A 19,163-nucleotide genomic window follows, 5' to 3' on the forward strand; every position below is an offset into this window, starting at 1 on the left:
TCTCTCAGAAGGCCTTCCAATTTCCTGCCCTATTCTCAAAGCTCAAGCTGAGAAGTTTGACAAGCAGATCGATGGAGAAACTTCACAGTTCAAAGCTAGCAATGGATGGCTAGACCAGTTTAAATGCCGTCGCAGGATTTTCCCCCCACCCGCAAAAGTGTCTGAAGTCATTGAACAACTCGAGGCTAGTCTCTATTGGCTGGAGACCCAGGAGGTAGACCACATATTAAAAAAAACCTCCAACTCAGAAGCATTCTAGATTTCGCTCGAAGCCAGCGATATGCTACATTCAAGCAAGGAACACTCGATCACCTTTTTTAAGAAATAAACTGTAAATGATCATTACTAATATTCTTGAATGTTTTTGTTTGTTGTTTTGTGTATTAAAAAGCTTTACTAAAAATGAATTTGTTTTAATTTCTACAGTAACAACAACCCTGATTTAGCGTGACCCTGCTTTTTTCGCAATGACATTTTATGGACCCAAACGATCGCGTTATAATGGGGTTTCACTGTACTGCATGTTTTTGAATTGCATGGTTTACCTGTAGATGTCAGACAGGGGCTCTCAATTTACATCCAACTTCTGAAGGGCATTCTGTAATCTTCTGGGTGCCTCTGTAAGTCTGTCTTCAGGATTTCACCCACAGACCAATGGCCAGACCGAGTGGGTCAACCAACAGATGGAGGTAGTATCGCGGTGTCTGGTTTCCTGAAACCCTCCGCGTGGAGTCAGCAGCTACCCTGAGCCAAGTACGCCATAAACTCTCATCTGTCCTCATCCACCGGTCTGTCCCCCTTTGAGTGCTGCCTTGGCTACCTACCTCCACTGTTTCCTACCCAGGAGGAGGAGGTTGGCGTTCCATTTGCCGAGGCATTCATTCACCATTGTCAGCGGACGTGGAGGCGCATTCACTCTGCCCTTCTCCATGCCTCTGTTAGAATCAAGCGTCAAGCTGACCGCCATCGCTCCAAGGCTCCATGTTACCACCAGGGACAGCATGCGTGTCTTTCAACCTGAGACCTGACCCTCAAGGTGGATTCCCGCAAGCTCTCCCCCCCACATCCCCCCGCTTCATCGGCCCCTTTCTCATTGGTAAAGTCATCAGCCCTGCTGTTGTCCGTCTCAAGCTCCTCTCCACTCTCCATCTCATTTATCCCACCTTCCATGTGTCCCGCATCAAGCCTTTCATGAGCCATTCCCTGTGTCCTGTCCCCAAACACCTCCCTCCCTACCCCCCATGGCTCATCAATGTGCCAGAGGCCTTCACAGTGCATTAACTGCTGAACGTTCGTCACTGTGGCCATGGCCTCCAGTAGCTTGCGGACTAGGAGGGCTACAGTCCTGAGGAGAGGTGCTGGGTCCCCGCCTGTAACATCCTGGACCCCTCTCTCATCAGACTTTCAATGCCAGCACCCAGCTCTACCTGCCATGGCGCCAGGAGGCGTCTGTAGGTGGGGGTGGAGGGGTACTATCAGTACCTCCAGTTGAACTTCGTCTTTTTGTGTGTTTTCCCCCTAGCTGAAAGTCTGTGTTTTGTATTGCCATGTGCTCTTGTTTGTTTTCATCCCCCATGTGCTCTTGTCCCTGCTCCTGCTCTACTCCAGCCCCTGTATTACTGAGTACTCTGCCTCTCACTTGTTTCTCATTATTACCTGTTTTGCTGCCACTTCTGTCTCATTGTGCTCTGCCTATCATCTGCCTCTCTGTTTATTGCTCAGTGTATTTTAGTCCTGTGTTTTCATTTGTTTGTTGCCAGATTGTGCTATTGAGTTTTCCTGAGCCTTTCTAGCATGTGTATCTGAACTCTGTTCATCTGAATATTGACTCTGCCTGTTTTCTGATTCTGGTTTTTGGATTTCTCTGGAATTTTTGATCTCCACCTGAACTTTGACACTGACTTTGTTGCCCCTCTGGATTTGCTGCTCAGTAAATATCACAGTGTGCACAGTACTTGGTCTGCGATTGGGTTCCTGCTTCAGCACCCTGACAAACAGTCAATGTTAAGTGTAGTTCAGTTTAGTTCAATTTAGCATTGTCGTACTTGAATGCAGGCTGCTGATCCAGTCCACATCAAAACCCCACAAAATGGCAATACGAAACCAGAGCCACATATAATATGAAAAGCAGAGCCCTCTAAAAATGAGTCCAATCCACAAATTGGACACACGCTTGCCTTCTGGACTCATCTTCATTGATTTCAATCTTGCTTGACGCTTTGATCGGTGAGATCGGCAAGTAATGGAGATGATCATGGGTTTGCGCTGCACCATGAGGCTGCGTATTCTGTTCTCAACCTCGCTCTCAACCATGCTGAATTCCTTTGGAGATGGCAAAAGAGCCAGATCTGTCAGCTGGCCCAAATCCACATTATGGAAATGTAAATTATCGGCTCCAATCACACTCAGGTTAGTAGTAGAAGTATATTTTTTAAAAAAGAAGTAATTTTGTGAGCTGTCTGCAGGACATCGCCAGCAGTCATGTTGGCCTCTGGAACCACCTTGAAATAGTCTCAACTTCTGCTCAGCATTTAACACTGGAGGGTAAACTGTTCCCGTTGGGTCTCCACACCTCACTCTGTACATGGATCCTGGACTTGACAGAAAGGCCACAGTAAGTCCGTGTTGGCAGAAATATCTCTGACTCTGTCACACGGAGCACTGACGCTCCCCTGGGCTGCATGCTCAGCACACTGCTGACACATGACTGCTTTACTAGATCCAGTTCAAATTGGATCGTCAAGTTCACTGATAACAAAACAGTGGTGGCCCTCAGGAACAATGATGATGAGATGACGTACAGAGAGGAGGTAGAACAACTGGTGGAATAGTGCGAGCACAACAACTTGAGTCTCAGTGTGGACAGGACTAAAGAGATGACTGTGGACCTTAAGAAGGTGCAGGATGACCACTCCTCACTGTACATAAATAGCTCCTCCGTGGACACAGTTAAGAGCACCAAGTTCCTGGGAGTGCACAAAACAGACAAACTCACCTTGGGTCAAGAAAGCACAGTGGAGTCTCCACTTCCTCAGGAGATTGAGTGGAGTGAGGCTCCCCCCACCACCACTGTAACCAATTTTTCCAGGAGCACCATCAAGACCGAACTGATTAGCTGGATCTCTGTCTGTTATGGGAATTGTAAAGCATCTGACCGTAAGAACCTACAAAAGATTGTGAGGACTGCTGAAGGATTATCAGGTTCTCTCTTCCACCCAACAGAGATATACATCATGAGCGCAGTGTATGCAAAGCCTTTAGCATCATCAATGATTCCTCCCTTGTGTCCAACAATCTCTTTGACCCCCCCCTATCATCAGGCAGGGGGCATGGTAACATTAGGACAAGAATTGTCAAGATGTGAAGCAGTTTCCACGTCAGCAACCAGATCATCCATATCAACGATCTGGAGGATAATATGGTAAACTGGATCAGCACATTTGCAAATAACACTGGATTGGAGGTCTAGTGGACTGAGGAAGACTATCAGAACTTACTGCTGGATCTGGACCAGCTGGGAAAATGGGCTGAGAAACGACAGATGGAATTTAATGCAGTCAAGTGTGAGGTGTTGCACTTTGCAAGGTAGGTCTTACATGGTGAGCAATAGGGCACTGAGGAGTGCGGTAGAACAGAGGAATCTCGGAATACGGATCCATAATTCCTTGACAGTGACGTCACAGGTTGATGTGGTCATAAAGAAAACTTTTGGCACATTGGCCTTCATAAATTAATGTATTGAATACAGGAGTTGAGATGTTATATTGAAATTGTTGGTAAGGCCTAATTTGGAGTATTGCGTGTAGTTCTGGTCGCTTGCCTGCGGAACGATGTCAAAAAGATTGAAAGAGTGCAGGGAAGATTTACAGGGATATTGCTGGGAACTGAGGACCTGAGTTATAGGAAGGTTGAATAAGTTAGGACTTTATTCCCTAGAACGTAGAAGATTAAGGGGAGATTTAATAGAAGTATACAAGATTTTGATGGTATAGATAGGGTAAACATGCAGGCTTTTTCCACTGAGATTAGCTGAGTCTACAGTCAAGGTTATGGGTTAAAAATGAAATGTTTAAAGGGACCATGAGTGGAACAGAGGATAGTGAGCGTGTCGAATGAGCTGCGAATGCAACTGGTGGATGCAGGTTTGATTTCAACATTTAAGAGGAATTTGGATAGATGCATAGATGGGAGGGGTATAGAGGGCAGGTCAATGGGACTGGGCAGATCAATGGTTCGGCATGGACCAGATAGGCTGAAGCTTCTGTCTCTGTGCTGCAGTGTTCTATAACTCAACGACTACTGAACTCACTGCCACCACCCAGGTCTCATCGTGCATAAAGCGCCAGCGATATTATACTGTTTACGTTTTAACTTGTGGTGTAAATGCACCTTAGTATTTGTAAAGTTACTTGTGGTAACAGTACTTGATGTGTGTTGTGTATGAGCTATATGTACTATGTTGTGCACCTTGGCCCTGAGCAACATTGTGTCATTTGGTGGTTTACAGGGTGTATGGTCGAATGACCATAAACTGAACTTGAACTTAAACTTGAATGTTTAAAATCTGCTACAAAACAACAAACGTTTCAACATACAAGTCAGTGACAATAAACTTAATTGAAAGATTCTGTGAAATCCTTTACACCCCTTCAATTGCTTTATTTGACGCTCTCAGGAGCACTGTATGAAAGCTCATGTTCAGGACTGAAGGGCAGCCTCCATGACCCACCAACATCACATGAGAAAGTGATGTCCATTGTCTCTACAGATCAGAGGGTGTTTACCCAAGAAGCATCAAATCATGTTACGTTATAATTTCACTTCCACAACAAGAAGGAAGTCATGGTGAGGTTATGAACAGTAATTATACTTGGTAACCACACCTTCCATAAAAGCAAATTTCTGAGATCTGTGAGACAAATCTTCATGTGTAACCTTAATAAGCACTAATTTCTGGATTCTTAGCTTAAACAACTAGCAATGATAGTAACACACATCGAAGTTGCTGGTGAACGCAGCAGGCCAGGCAGCATCTCTAGGAAGAGGTGCAGTCGATGTTTTGGGCCTGTCCCTCTGACTATACCCCTTGCCCATCCTCTGGGTTTGATCCCCTCCTCGCCCTTTTCTTTCTCCCTGGGCCTCCTGTCCCATGATCCTCCCATATCCCTTTTGCCAATCAACTGTCCAGCTCTTGGCTCCATCCCTCCCCCTCCTGTCTTCTCCTATCATTTTGGATCTCCCCCTCCCCCTCCCACTTTCAAATCCCTTACTCACTCTTCCTTCAGTTAGTCCTGATGAAGGGTCTCAGCCTGAAACGTCGACTGTACCTCTTCCTGGAGGTGCTGCCTGGCCTGCTGCGTTCACCAGCAACTTTGATGTGCGTTGCTTGAATCTCTAGCATCTGCAGAATTCCTCGTGTTAGCAATGATAGTGGTGAGTTGTGCTTCCAATTCCAAGGCTGTGTAATGAAGACTGAAACATTGCCCTGCCTTCCTGCAAATATCCTTTTATAAGGCAGCTGCCAAGGAATGCACAAAGACAAGTTCTCCTGTGGCCACCTGAAAGAACAAGCAACTTTACTTTGTAGCAATGTGGCATGACTTATTCCATCACTTGCCAATGCTTTGTAGATATCTTGACTTCATCTTTGCTAAGGGTTGCTATTAGGTTGATACTCTTTCTGAGAAGCTCCAAAGGCTTTGAGCAATTTTGTTCACTGTGTTCTTTAATTGACTCCTATCTCTAAATTTTCACTTGTTTCCTGACTGCGAATATTCACTTGTATTAGCAGTGAATTTTTTGAACTGCAGCTACGTGGGGAACTAGCTTCACAACATTGGATTACAGGCTGCAAAAATCTGCTATTTATAAACTACAGCATTAAGAAAAGCCGAGGATTGGACAAACAACTTCTTAACTGTAAGAGGCATCACACCATCTTAATCCACCCAACAGGTGCTTATACTAATTTGCCACACACAGTACTGCACAGCAATCAAAAGTGAAAATTCTTGGCTTTGTTGAGCTCCAGGACTATTTAATCATTTGCATAACCTCCATTATCTTTCTGCTTGACTTAATCTAATCGAGTAAAAAACAGACTTTAACCTTATGTTCTTTTTGTCCCAGTTGGATTTGCATCGTGTTAAGTGGTGCACTAAAACACTGAGTGCAGAGGTTGTAAATGAAAGCACTTCACTGACCAGGAAACATTATAGCTCAGTGAAAATTGTGTTCTTTTCCCTGAGGGTATGCTGCAATGGAAAGCTAGCTGGTTCACTTTTCAGGGAATGCCAACAGGTTCTTTCATTGTATGATCTTTTTTTAGTCTATTAGTTGGTATGTGATAAATAACAACTTTCTTGCAGACAAAATGCCGAACTACTGTAGTTTAGTGAAAATAGTTGTGTTGAATCAGCATTTCCAGATATTGCAGTTAAGACTAGCCAGAACCAAATCTTTGTAGCATAGAGTTCTTTATAAATTAGTCAACACTTTAATCACAATAAGAGAAATTGTGTTCTGCACAAAACTGATTAGGCTGTTAAAATACATTTATCTCTATTTACATCCCACTATTGCTTCCTTATAGTAGGCTGAAATGTGACAGAATACAAACCAGCAAGGCATGTTAAACTTAGAACATAAAATATAGAACATAGAGCAGTACAGCATGAAATGGGCAATTCCTCTACAATATTGTGCTGATTTATATGAACCTATTTCACAGTCGATATAACCCTTCCCACCAACATAGCTCATAACCTTCCATTTTGCTCACATCCACTCTCCTATCTAAGAGTCTCTTGCATGCACCTATTGTATTAGCCCCAACCAACACCCTACCAGTACATTTCAGGCACCTACCACTCCTTCTGTAAAAAGAACTAGCTCTGACATCTCCCTAAACTTTACTCCACTCACCTTAAACAGATGTCCTCTGGTGTCAGTCACTGTTGCCCTGGGAAAAACGAGCTGACTGTCTATGGTATCCATGTCTCTCATAATCTTATACCCCTCTATCAAGTCGCCTCACCTCTCATCCTCCTTTGCTCTAAAGAGAAAGGCCCTAGCTTGCTTAGCATTTCCTCATAAGGCATTTTTTTCTAATCTAGGCAGCATCCTGGTAAATTTCCTCTGCTCCCTCTATAAAACTTCCACTTCCTTCCTATAATGAGGCAACCAGAAATGAACACAATACTCCAAGTGTAGTCTAGCAAGGGTTTTAGAGAGCTGTTTTAGTGGCTCTTGAACTCAATCACCTGAATAATAAAGGCCAGCGCACCATTTGCCTTTAAACTACCCAATTAACTCATGTGATAACTTTGAGGGATCTATGGACTTGGATCCCAAGATTCCTCTGTTCTTTCACACTGCTAAGAATCCTGTCATTAACCTTGAACTCCACTTTCAAGTTAATTTTTTCTGAATTAGCCTCGATCTGTCACTTAGCCCAGCTCTGCATCCTGTCTATATCCTGTTGTAACTTGTGATAACCTTCTACACCATCTGCAATACCAACAATCTTTGTGTTATCTGAAAACTTACCAACCCAGCCTTCCACTTCCTCGTGCAAGTCATTTATAAAATCTCAAAGAGTAGGGATCCCAGATGAGATCCCAATGTCACTGACTTCAATACACTCCATGTACTACCACTCCCTGTCTTCTGTGGGCAAGACAATTCTGAATCCACAGCAGTCATGGATCTCATGCTTAATCACTTTCTGGATGAGTCTATCATTGGGAACCTTGTCAAAAGCCTTACTAAAATCCATATATACCACATCCACTGCTCCACTTTTATCAGTATGTTTTATCAGGATCATGAGGCATGACCTGCCCCTCACAAAGCCATACTAACTATCTCCAATAAGACTATGATTCTCCAAATACTCATACATCCGCTCATTAAGAATTCCCTCGATTACCTTGTCCACCACTGTCATCAGACTCACTGGTTTATAATTCCCAAAATTATCCCTAATTTTTCTTGAAATATGTAACAATATTTGCTATCAGCCAGTCCTCTGATACCACTGCTGTGGCCAAGGAAGTCATAAGGATCATCATTAATGATCTTTAGCAACAATTTTCATCAACAGTGGCAGGTTCTCATTGAAACCTATAGAATATTGCAAGGCCTAGATAGAGTGGATATGGAGAGAATTCAGAAGGCACAGCCTCAGAATATGGGGATGTCCATTTAGAACAGAGATGAGGAGGAATTTATTTAGCCAGAGGGCAGTGAATTATGGAAGCCATTGCCACAGACGGCTGTGGAGGCCAAGTCAATGAGCATATTTAAAGTAGAGGTTGATAGGTTTTTGTTTTGTCAGGGCATCAAAGGTTATGGGGAGAAGGCAGGAGAATGGGGTTGAGATGGATAATGAATCAGCTATGATCGAATGGCAGAGCAGATTCATTGGGCTGAATGGCCTAATTCTGCTCCTTTGTCTTGGATTCTTATGGTCTTATGATCAATGCCCCAGCAATCTTCTTCCTCACTTCCTGTAGTAACCTGGGATATATCCTCTTTAGCCCTGGCAATTTGTCTATCCTAATGCTTTTCAGAAGCTTCAACACTGCCTCTTTCTCAACCTCGACATGCTCTAGTTGTTCTACATTGACCTCATATCATCAGAGTCACTCTCCACAGTGGACACTGAAGTAAAATTTTATTTGAGGACCTTCCTACGTCCTCTGCTTCCATGCACATGTTTCCCCCTTTTCTTGGTACAGCACTACTCTCACTCAGGTTATCTTTTTGTTCTTCATGTACCTGTAGAACACCTTGGTAGTTTTCTTTAATCCTACCTGCCAAAGTGATCTATCTCTCCTAAGACCCTTCAGAATCAGAATCAAGTTTAATATCACTGGCATATGTAACGAAATTTGTTGTTTTATAGCAGTGCACTGCTTAATAATAAAAACTATAAATACATTGAGAATTACACAGTATATGTTTTTTTAAATAAATTAATCTAGAGCAAAAAAGGAGGAAAATTAGTGAGGTAGTGTTCATGGGTTCATTGTCCATTCAGAAATCTGATGGCAGAAGGGAAGAAGTTATTCATGAAACATTGAGTGTGTTCCTTCAGGCTCCTGTACCTCCTCTCTAATGGTAGCAATGAGAAGAGGGCATGTTCTAGGTGATGGGGGTCCTAAATGATGGATGCCACCTTTCTGAGGTATCACCTTTCGAAAGTATCGTTGATGCTGGGCAGGCCAGTGCCTACACGGAATTGGCGGAGCTTACAACTTCCTGCAATGTTTTCCGATTCTGTGCAGTGGTCTCTCCATACCAGATGGTGATGCAACCAGTTCGAATGCTCTCCGTGGCACATCTGTGGAAATTTGTGAGTGTCTTTGGTGACAAAACATTTCTCCTCAAAACTCCTAATGAAATATAGCCGCTGCCGTGCTTTCTTTGTAATTGCATCAATATATTTAACCGAGAATAGATCCTCTAAGAAGTTGACACATAGGAACTTGAAGCTGCTCACTTTTTCCACTTCTGATCCCTTGAAGATGACTGATATGTATTCCCTTGATTTCCCCTTCCTGAAGACCATAATAAATTCCTTGGTCTTACAACGTTAAGTTCAAAGTTGTTGCTGTGACACCGTTCAACTAGCTGATCTAGCTCACTCCTGAATGTCTCCTTGTCATCATCTTAAATTCTGCCAACAATAGTTGTGCTTTCAGCAAATTTATAGATGACATTTGTGGGCTGAGCATGCATCCTTGTGGTGTGCCAGTGTTGACTGTCAGCGATGAGAAGATGTTATTTCCAATATGCACAAACAGTGGTCTCCCAGTGAGGAACTAGTTGCAGAGAGAGGTATAGGGGCTCAGGTTTTAGAGATTGTTGATTAGAACTGAGGGTATGATTTTGTTAAATGCTGAGCTGTAATCAATGAACAGCAGCCTATATTACTATTGTCCGGGTGTTCTAAGGCCATGTGGAGAGTCAGTGAGATTGCATCCACTGCAGACCCATTGTGGTGATAGGCAAATTGCAGTGAGTCCAGGTCCTTGCTTAGGCATGAGTTGTTCTATCCATGACCAACCTTTCAACGCAATTCATCACAGTAGATATGAGTGCCACTGAGTGTTAATCATTGAGGCAGCTCACCCTGCTCTTCCTGGGCACGGATATAATTGTCTCCCTTTTGAAGAAGGTGGGAATCTCTGACGGCAGCAGTGAGAGATTGAAGATGTTCTTGAACACTCCTGCCAATTGGTTGGCACAGGATTTCGGAGCCCTACCAGGTACACCATCAGGACCTGACGCCTTGCTAGGGTTTAACGTCTTGAAATATGTTCCGGTGCCAGCCTCTGAGTCAAAGGTCACAGGGTCACCAGGCGCTGCAGGGATTCTCACAGGTGTAGTTTTATTCTTCCTTTCAAAGTGAGCATAAAAGGCATTGAACTCATCTGGGACTAAAGCATCATAGCCGTTCATGATGTCAGGTTTTGCTTTAATAGGAAGTAATGGACTGCAAACAGTGTCAGAGCTGATAGGCAACCAATTCCAACTCTAACCTCAACTGGAATTGTTTTCTCACCCTTACAATAGCCTTCTGTAAGGCATACCTGAACTTCTTGTATAGCTCTGAATGCCACAGATCTAGCCTTCAGCAGACTATGAATCTCCTGGTTCGTCCATGTCTTTTGGTTTGGGTATGTCCGGTATGTTCTCAAAGGGACCTCATCCACATAGGTTGTGATGAACTAGGTGACAACTGTGGCATATTCATTCAGACTCAAAGATGAACCCCTGAATATTGTTTAGTCCACTGACTAAAAGCAGTCCTGTAAGTGCTCCTCCCCCTCCTTCGACTATACCTTCTTGGTCCTCACCACTGGTACTGCAGTTTTTACTCTCTACCTGTATGCTGAGAGTAGAGGTACAGGTGATCGGACTTCCCAAAGCATGGGCATGGGATAGCATGTTTTGATGGTGGTTTAACAGTGGTCAAGCGGTCAGTGGTGATGTGGTGGTGGTGTTTGTTCATAGACTTCTTCAACCTGGCCTGGTTGTAATCTTCCGCAATGATAAGGAAGACATCAGGGTGTGCTGTTTCATGACTGCTGATTACGGAGCTTAGTTTCTCTCGTGCCTGCCTGACGTTGGCTTGATTTGGAACAAACTCTTCTACCTGGATGAATCAGGAAAACCATTGAACTACATGTGCCAAGGCACCATCCCTGATGAAGATGGTGGAGTTTGTCATTGAAATGTCAGTTAAAATTGACACGTGTACCCAGCTGGAATCCTGAGAAGAGTTTATGAGGAATATTTGATGTTTCCCTTCAGAGCAGCACATAAAAGTTGCCTCTTAAAGGTGCCATCTTAAAAAAATGCTCCTTAAGCTCCTTATTGGCTACCTGAGATCTCTCTAGAGGTCTGTCTGAGTTTTGCTTTATATTCAAGAATCTGACTCAGGAACTATACTCTTTGAATCTTAATTCATCCAAGAACAATAAAATAAAATGTTTCTTACCTAAACCATAGTTCTTATGGACAATTCTATTTATATACTAGCATTGAAAGGATAGAGTGCATGAGCTGGAGGCTGTCCTGTGAAACTATGTCCCTATATGTTATTAACACCGTACAGGGTACTCAGCGGCAAGTAAGCCTTAACAGCATGGATGTAACCTGCAATAGCACTGCTTAACAAGATAATTCTGTAAACAGAGCTATGATCTCACTGCTCTGTGAGATCACATAAATAATGTTGGGTGTGCCTGTGGAAGCAGTAAAGCGACAGAATAAGTTACGTGTTTATCTTCTGAAGTTTAATATAGTTACCTGCTGCAGTGGAAAGCTCGTTGGCCCACTTTCCAGGAAATGCCTTCAGGTTCATACATTGGATGATATTCTTTATAGCCACTCAACTGATATGTGATAAATTAAATATTTCTTTAAATCAAATTGCATAACCAGTTTAGCAAGAAATGTCCTGCTTGAAGTAATATTTTCAGGTACTGTAGTTAGGAATAACCAGAGCCAAACCTTTGTAGCACAGTCACCTTAATAAAGATTGAATTGTCTTACAATAAGTATTGATGCATATATAATTAAAGAGTATTGATACATAGTAGCAGAGACTGAGAATGTATTTGTTTAAGCAAACCCTCACTTTGTTGTCAAGGACTATCAGGAAGCTAGCTGTGTGCTTGAAAGCTATTCAAAAATCTGATTGCTTGATTGCTTTGAGAAGTGCTCCACCATGACTACTTGTTCTTGAAATAAATGATGGAAATGTTTCAAAGAAGTGAAGGATATTTGAGGTAGCTTGGCAGTAATCTGTTACAGTAATGGGGCTGATAGTGATTAGATAGAGGCAAACAACAGGAATTCTGCAGATGCTGGAAATTCAAGCAACACACATCAAAGTTGCTGGTGAACGCAGCAGGCCAGGCAGCATCTATAGGAAGAGGCGCAGTCGACGTTTCAGGCCGAGACCCTTCGTCAGGACTCCCGTGGGTCTCGGCCTGAAACGTCGACTGCGCCTCTTCCTATAGATGCTGCCTGGCCTGCTGCGTTCACCAGCAACTTTGATGTGTGTTCCGTGATTAGATAGAGAATAGCTGGGCCACCTGAGCCACTTCCTGTGATGTGAGGGGCCACAGCCTCCCACGTTGACAAAGGTTTGTTGATTACCACTCTTTGTTTTCAACTATAAACCAATTCTCAATCCAGACAAGTATATTATTATTTCATAATCTCCCTTGTGGCATCTTACTAATCAAAGGCCTTGCCAGGTACAGCCACAAAAAGATGCCAGCAACTTTTTCAAACATGATTTCCATTTCCTAAACCTACATTGACTTTAGTAATTTCTAAATGCCCTACTACAATTTTCTCAATAATAGATGTCAGCAATTATTGAACTTCGAAATTACCAGCCGGTGTGTCCATTATTCCCATAGACGCCACCTTCAAAACTGTAGGATGTGGATTACTAGGTCCTGGAGATTTATTGAAAATCAAGAATCATGTCCTGGATAGCATTGCACCAGTGGTAGCTTTATTACTTCAAATAAGTAATCACTTTTTGTATATATTCCATATTAATATCAGTACAGCAGAAAATGTTACCCCACCCCCCAAAAGGTAAAATGCCTCATTTGGAGAGATTTCTGGAGTTTTATCAATGTCATGATATTTTTCATATTGTTGTATCAAATCAAAACAATCTTTTTGTCATAGCATATAGAATTACAGTACAATAATTCAAATGTGGGGTTTCACACGGCCATAACCTAGGCCCCATTTGGTTGTAAAATGAATATATTTAATCAAAGACTGCTTTCCATACTTTGTTTTCCATACTTTCATAACCTATTAATAATCATAATAATTTTCCAAGTCTTCCACATCTTCATCTAAACTTTCCACACTCTCTGAGCTGGATGCCTGGCTCTCACAGTCTGTCAGTCTACACATGTCAGTACACCTGAGGCCATTAGCAACACACATACATCTTGGGAGTGAACATTTTTTTGGGACAGTTACAGGCCAGTAGATCCAGCATGGCATCGGGTGCTGGCTGGCCTTTCATCCAGTGCACCACGAACTGTTCAGCTTCCTCTTCTCTCTCCATCTTCCATCCTGTGCCAACAGGGCTTGGCACTTGTGGGTCCTTCTCCAAGCATCTTCTCCATATACCAGCCTAGTAGTTGGGTCGCTGTGCATGTTTTGTTAAGCAGTCCTTGCATGGTGGGAGTTGATGACTTTCGATTTCACCTTTTTTGGCACAGAAAAGGTAATACCAGAGCTCATAGATCTTGGTGGTTGATGCTTTTGGGGCATACAGGAGACATGTAAATGCCTACAGTTTGTCCATCAGTTCTGGGGAGAGGTCCCATTCCTGACCCAACTCTAAGAATGTGTCCTGAGTTTCCCTGTTGCTGGTCAGAAGTTTTAGGGCACTTGTCTTCCCTTTGCCTGTAAAAGCGCTTACAGTGTCACATCCTGTATATGCGTACAACCTGATGAGAGCCCTACAAACCTCTATGCCAACAGTGGCAGCAAACCTGATGTCTACAAGCCTTGTACGGATTCTAGTGCCATACTTCTGGAACAATGGGGCCTCAATCTTGTCACAAAATGCTAAAGACATGATAAAGACATCTGTGTCTTCTGAGCAGATCACTATAGATTGGAATCCTCCTCTTGTGGCGTGGGCAGCATGGAGAAGTAGGCGGCCATCTGCTTCTTCTTGTTGACACTGAAGAGCTGACACCTCCTCACTGTCTTGAGATGTGATTCTGTAACATTTGTCATTCACAGTTGCATACAGAATCTTCTCCTGTAGCTTTGCTCTGTACTCTGCCTTCCTCCATTCATGGACTATGAAGATAATGAGACTATTTTTGTTACTGACTTTGGTCAGGAAGCTCCTCCACTGCCTCACCATCTGTGTGCCTGTGATACCTTGAAACTCATGACCAGTCTCTTCACCCCGTAGAGATCTGTCACTATTTTTGATAGAGTTCTTGTATGTGTCGAACACAACATCTATTCTGCTACTCTGACTGCCTTCCCTCAGACCCATGCCTAGAACTGTTGTGGCAACATCTCTGAAAGTAACTTGATCACCTTTCACTCTTTGGACCAATTTCATTCCATCAACCACTGCAGCAGATTTTCCTGGGAGTTGCTCTTCTACTGCTACATTTTTCTGCAAGGTTGTGGCTAAAGTAACTTTATTTGTCTTTCTCAGCAGTCCTTCTGGTGTGGACAGGGCCCAGGGCAATGGTCCAAGGAGATGAGAAAGGATATCCTCCATACGTAGACTGCGCCCTTTTACCATCACTATGATGTGTCCAAGCAAAGACCTGTCTGCTTTCAAGATGATCGCCCTCCCATTTGATTTCGCTTCTCTCTTCTTACACATATCACTGGATGTTTTCAGCTTCACACATCAAAGTTGCTGGTGAATGCAGCAGGCCAGGCAGCATCTCTAGGAAGAGGTACAGTCAACGTTTCGGGCCGAGACCCTTCGTCAGGACTAACTGAAGGAAGAGTTAGTAAGAGATTTGAAAGTGGGAGGGGGAGGGGGAGATCCAAAATGATAGGAGAAGACAGGAGGGGGAGGGATGGAGCCAAGAGCTGGACAGGTGATTGGCAAAGGGGATATGAGAGGATCATGGGACAGGAGGCCCGGGGAGAAAGACAAGGGGGTGGGGGAACCCAGAGGATGGGCAAGGGGTATAGTCAGAGGGACAGAGGGAGAAAACTTGTTGGTTTTCAGGTCGGAAGCAGTGTCCTTCGGGGCTGCTTTTGCCATAGAGATGCTAATGAGGTCCTGCTTCTCTGTAAATAGATTGACCCTTTCATGTGTGAGGCTTACCACTGCTGAAACTGCTTCCTCATCTTTCTGGATTCTTGGCCGCTGTAGCTCTGCATGACAAGGCTCTGATTTGTTGCCTTGCACCATCTCCCTTAACTGTCCCAGGAATGCTCTGTGGAGCTCAGCTGTTATGTAGTAACGCTTGATAGCTCCAGCATTCAGGCTGAACCGTGATGTGCCTCCAGGAGTCTGTGTGTCTTTCTTCACTGTGGCTTCAATAGCCTGGTCCACAGGGATCTGCCCAAAGGGGTTTTTACTTGACAGCTGCACTGAGAATTGGCCTGTCTTGAAGGCCTCACACACAGAAGGATTCTTCTCTGGGAGGTTCATCATCTGAGCAAAGTAAGGGGACAGGTATCTGGCATAATTCATCTTATCATAGGCAAAGCACCATGGGATCATGGTTCTTATAGCATGGAGGTGCAACTCCCAGTCCCCCTCACAGAAAGCTACCACAGCTGCAATGCTATCACATATTTTCTAGCATGAGGGGTGTATACCTTGCCAAAAATCACTATAAGAATTATTCTCCTCAGATGGTACCGGTGGCCCAGATTTGGGATCCTGGCTCATGGACTACCACTCATGCACAAAAAAAGAGAAATGAAAACTCACAAACTGCAAACTCCCAAGCCCCTCCCTCGCATGAAAACTAGCATATTGCCCATACGGAAAAAAGACTGCAACAATAACATCAAACACCCAAACCCCTCTCCCACACACAAGAAACTAACATATTGGCCACACAGAAAAAATAACAGCTACAATAACTTCAAACCCCCAACCCCATCTCTTGCACTAGAAACTAACAGATCACCCACACAGAAAAAGCACCAACAACAGCATCAAATCCCAAACCCCCGACACAAAAAACTAACAAATTGTCCATCCACAAAACGGCAATAAGGACATCAAACCCCAGTCCCCAACTGGCAACATGCCAATCGGCAACAAGAAAGAAGACACATAAAACTGAAGGAGACCAATATGAACTACAGTCCACACCAATGACAACATACATCTCAGAATTCTGATGACATCCTCTGTCAGCATCGGCCTCCCATAAAGAGCAACCGTCAAACAGAGCGGCATGGCCTTCTGTAGAGCGTGACCACTCGACGTAGCGGTGCAGCCTCTCACAAAGACTGACCGCTGAGCACAATAAATATAAATACATAAGATAGCTTACATACATAGATTGATTGTATATACGTACATTAACTGGAGCCAGGTACAGGTGTGTCTGAACATAAGGTGACTCTAACTAGACATAGGACCATAAGACATGGGAGTAGAATTAGGTCATTCAGACGATCAAGTCTGCTCTGCCAATCCATCATGGCTGATCCCAGCAACACACATCAAAGTTGCTGGTGAACGCAGCAGGCCAGGCAGCATCTCTAGGAAGAGGTACAGTCGATGTTTCAGGCCAAGACCCTTCGTCAGGACTAACTGAAGGAAGAGTTAGTAAGAGATTTGAAAGTGGGAGGGGGAGGGGGAGATCCAAAATGATAGGAGAAGACAGGAGGGGGAGGGATGGAGCCAAGAGCTGGACAGGTGATAGGCAAAAGGGATATGAGAGGATCATGGGACAGGAGGTCCGGGGAGAAAGACAAAGTGGGGGGGAAACCAGAGGATGGGCAAGGGGTATAGTCAGAGGGACAGAGGGAGAAAAAGGAGAGTGAGAGAAAGAATGTGTGTATAAAAATAAATAACGGATGGGGTACGAGGGGGAGGTGGGGCATTAGCGGAAGTTAGAGAAGTCGATGTTCATGCCATCAGGTTGGAGGGTACCCCGACGGAATATAAGGTGTTGTTCCTCCAACCTGAGTGTGGCTTCATCTTTACAGTAGAGGAGGCCATGGATAGACATGTCAGAATGGGAATGGGATGTGGAATTAAAATGTGTTGCCACTGGGAGATCCTGCTTCCTCTGGCGGACAGAGCATAGATGTTCAGCAAAGCGGTCTTCCAGTCTGCATCGGGTCTCGCCAATATATAGAAGGCCACATCGGGAGCACTGGACGCAGTACATCACCCCAGCCTACTCACAGGTGAAGTGTTGCCTCACCTGGAAGGACTTTGGGGCCCTGAATGGTGGTAAGGGAGGAAGTGTAAGGGCATGTGTAGCACTTGTTCCGCTTACAAGGATAAGTGCCAGGAGGGAGATCAGTGGGGAGGGATGGGGGGGACGAATGGACAAGGGAGTCGCATAGGGAGAGACCCCTGCGGAAAGCAGAGAGGGGCGGGAGGGAAAGGTGTGCTTAGTGGTGGGATCCCGTTGGAGGTGGCGGAAGTTACGGAGAATAATGTGTTGGACCCGGAGGCTGGTGGGGGTGGTAGGTGAGGACCAGGGGAACCCTATTCCTAGTGGGGTGGCGGGAGGATGGAGTGAGAGCAGATGTGCGTGTGTTGCTTGAATTTCCAGCATCTGCAGAATTCCTGTTATGGCTGATCCCAGATCCCCCTCAGCACCATATATCCTTGTTGAAGTAGTGATGGTGGGTTAGTAGGTGGGGATGTTGAACAACCTTAATGCTTGGGGAGAATAACTGTTCTTGAACCTGGTGGTCCTGGCATGGATGCTGTTAGGGCACATTCTAGAATTAGGGTATGTAGCAAATATTAACTTCAGCAACTTATTTCAGCACTAATATTTGAGGGAGAGGTTTTACCCAGATACAGTATATCTGTTGGGATGGCACCTATTGAGATCAGGCAACATCAGGTTGAGAACCCTGATGACCCAAGCCAGTCCCTGATCTTAATTCAATGGCTTTCAATAGGTTTCAAATGTACATTTAATGTCAGAGAAATGTATACAATATACATCCTGAAATTCCTTATCTTTGGAAAGATCCACGAAAACGGAGGAGTGCCCCAAAGAATGGATGACAGTTAAGTGTTAGAACCCCAAAGCCCACCCAGCTTCCCCAGCTCCCCCCATTCACTCACAAGAAGCAGCAAGGCAACGACTCCTCCCCCACTAACAAAAAAGCATCGGCATCTCCCACCGAGCACTCAAGTGTGCAGCAAAGCATCAATAAAGACACAGACTTGCAGTCCCCCAAAGGCTACTTGTTCACCCAGTAATCAATATACCACAGGCTCTCTCTCTCTCCCCCTAATAAGGAAAAAAGAGGTGTTTCCGTTTCACAGCGAAAGGGGAGACATAACAAATAAGTCGATGATTTATGATGTTAGAAGTCTGTTGCGTTGCTTTTTCCGAGCTCTGTGCCCAGAGTGTCAGCCCCTGGGCTCAGGTCTCTGGACACACAGCTAACCTGCTGCTCCCAATGTTCCGTGTTCTCCTGAATGCCTCAGTCAGGGGCACCGACCTTGAATCAGCCCGTCTCCAGAGTCGCAAAAATCCGGCACCCTGAAAGCACACTAACCTTCCAGGCTGTGTGAGGCCCTGAGAGCGGGTCCCATTCCCGCAAAGAACCAAAGTCAGAGTGTAACTCCAGGTCAGGGTCTTCAAAAGCACCTTGAAAAGGAAAAGAAGAGATATCAAAGATAGAAATAGAACTGTTTCAACCATCCATAAGCCCTACAGCCCCAGCGAGAAGCAGAGCATTTTTGCGGAGATGCCCTCACTCAAAGTTGCATATGGGAATTCGGAACTCTGGTGCAAGCTTGAGGAATTGGTTGAAATTCAAAGGTATGCATGTGCTGATAAAAGTAAAGTGCCCAAGGAATATGAAGGACAGTATGGCCCAGGGAATGCAGGATAGTTCGTGGGTAACTATAGGGAACGTCAGCAATGATAAGAGATATCACTTCTTTCTAGGGA

The 19,163-nt window shown here is 44.4% G+C and overlaps 1 protein-coding gene across 1 annotated transcript in view; it reads right to left on the reverse strand.

Annotated features, from left to right (window-relative positions):
- pik3cb (phosphatidylinositol-4,5-bisphosphate 3-kinase, catalytic subunit beta) overlaps positions 1–18,782 on the reverse strand; it is a 211,199-nt gene extending 192,417 nt beyond the window's left edge. The window contains exon 1 of the mRNA XM_063045914.1: positions 18,766–18,782. The gene's annotated coding sequence lies outside the window, so the exon portion shown is untranslated. The remainder of the gene's footprint in view (positions 1–18,765) is intronic.
- Positions 18,783–19,163: the final 381 nt, after the last annotated feature.

Source organism: Mobula hypostoma, chromosome 4, assembly GCF_963921235.1.
Source record: "Mobula hypostoma chromosome 4, sMobHyp1.1, whole genome shotgun sequence".
Taxonomy (NCBI): Eukaryota; Metazoa; Chordata; class Chondrichthyes; order Myliobatiformes; family Myliobatidae; genus Mobula; species Mobula hypostoma.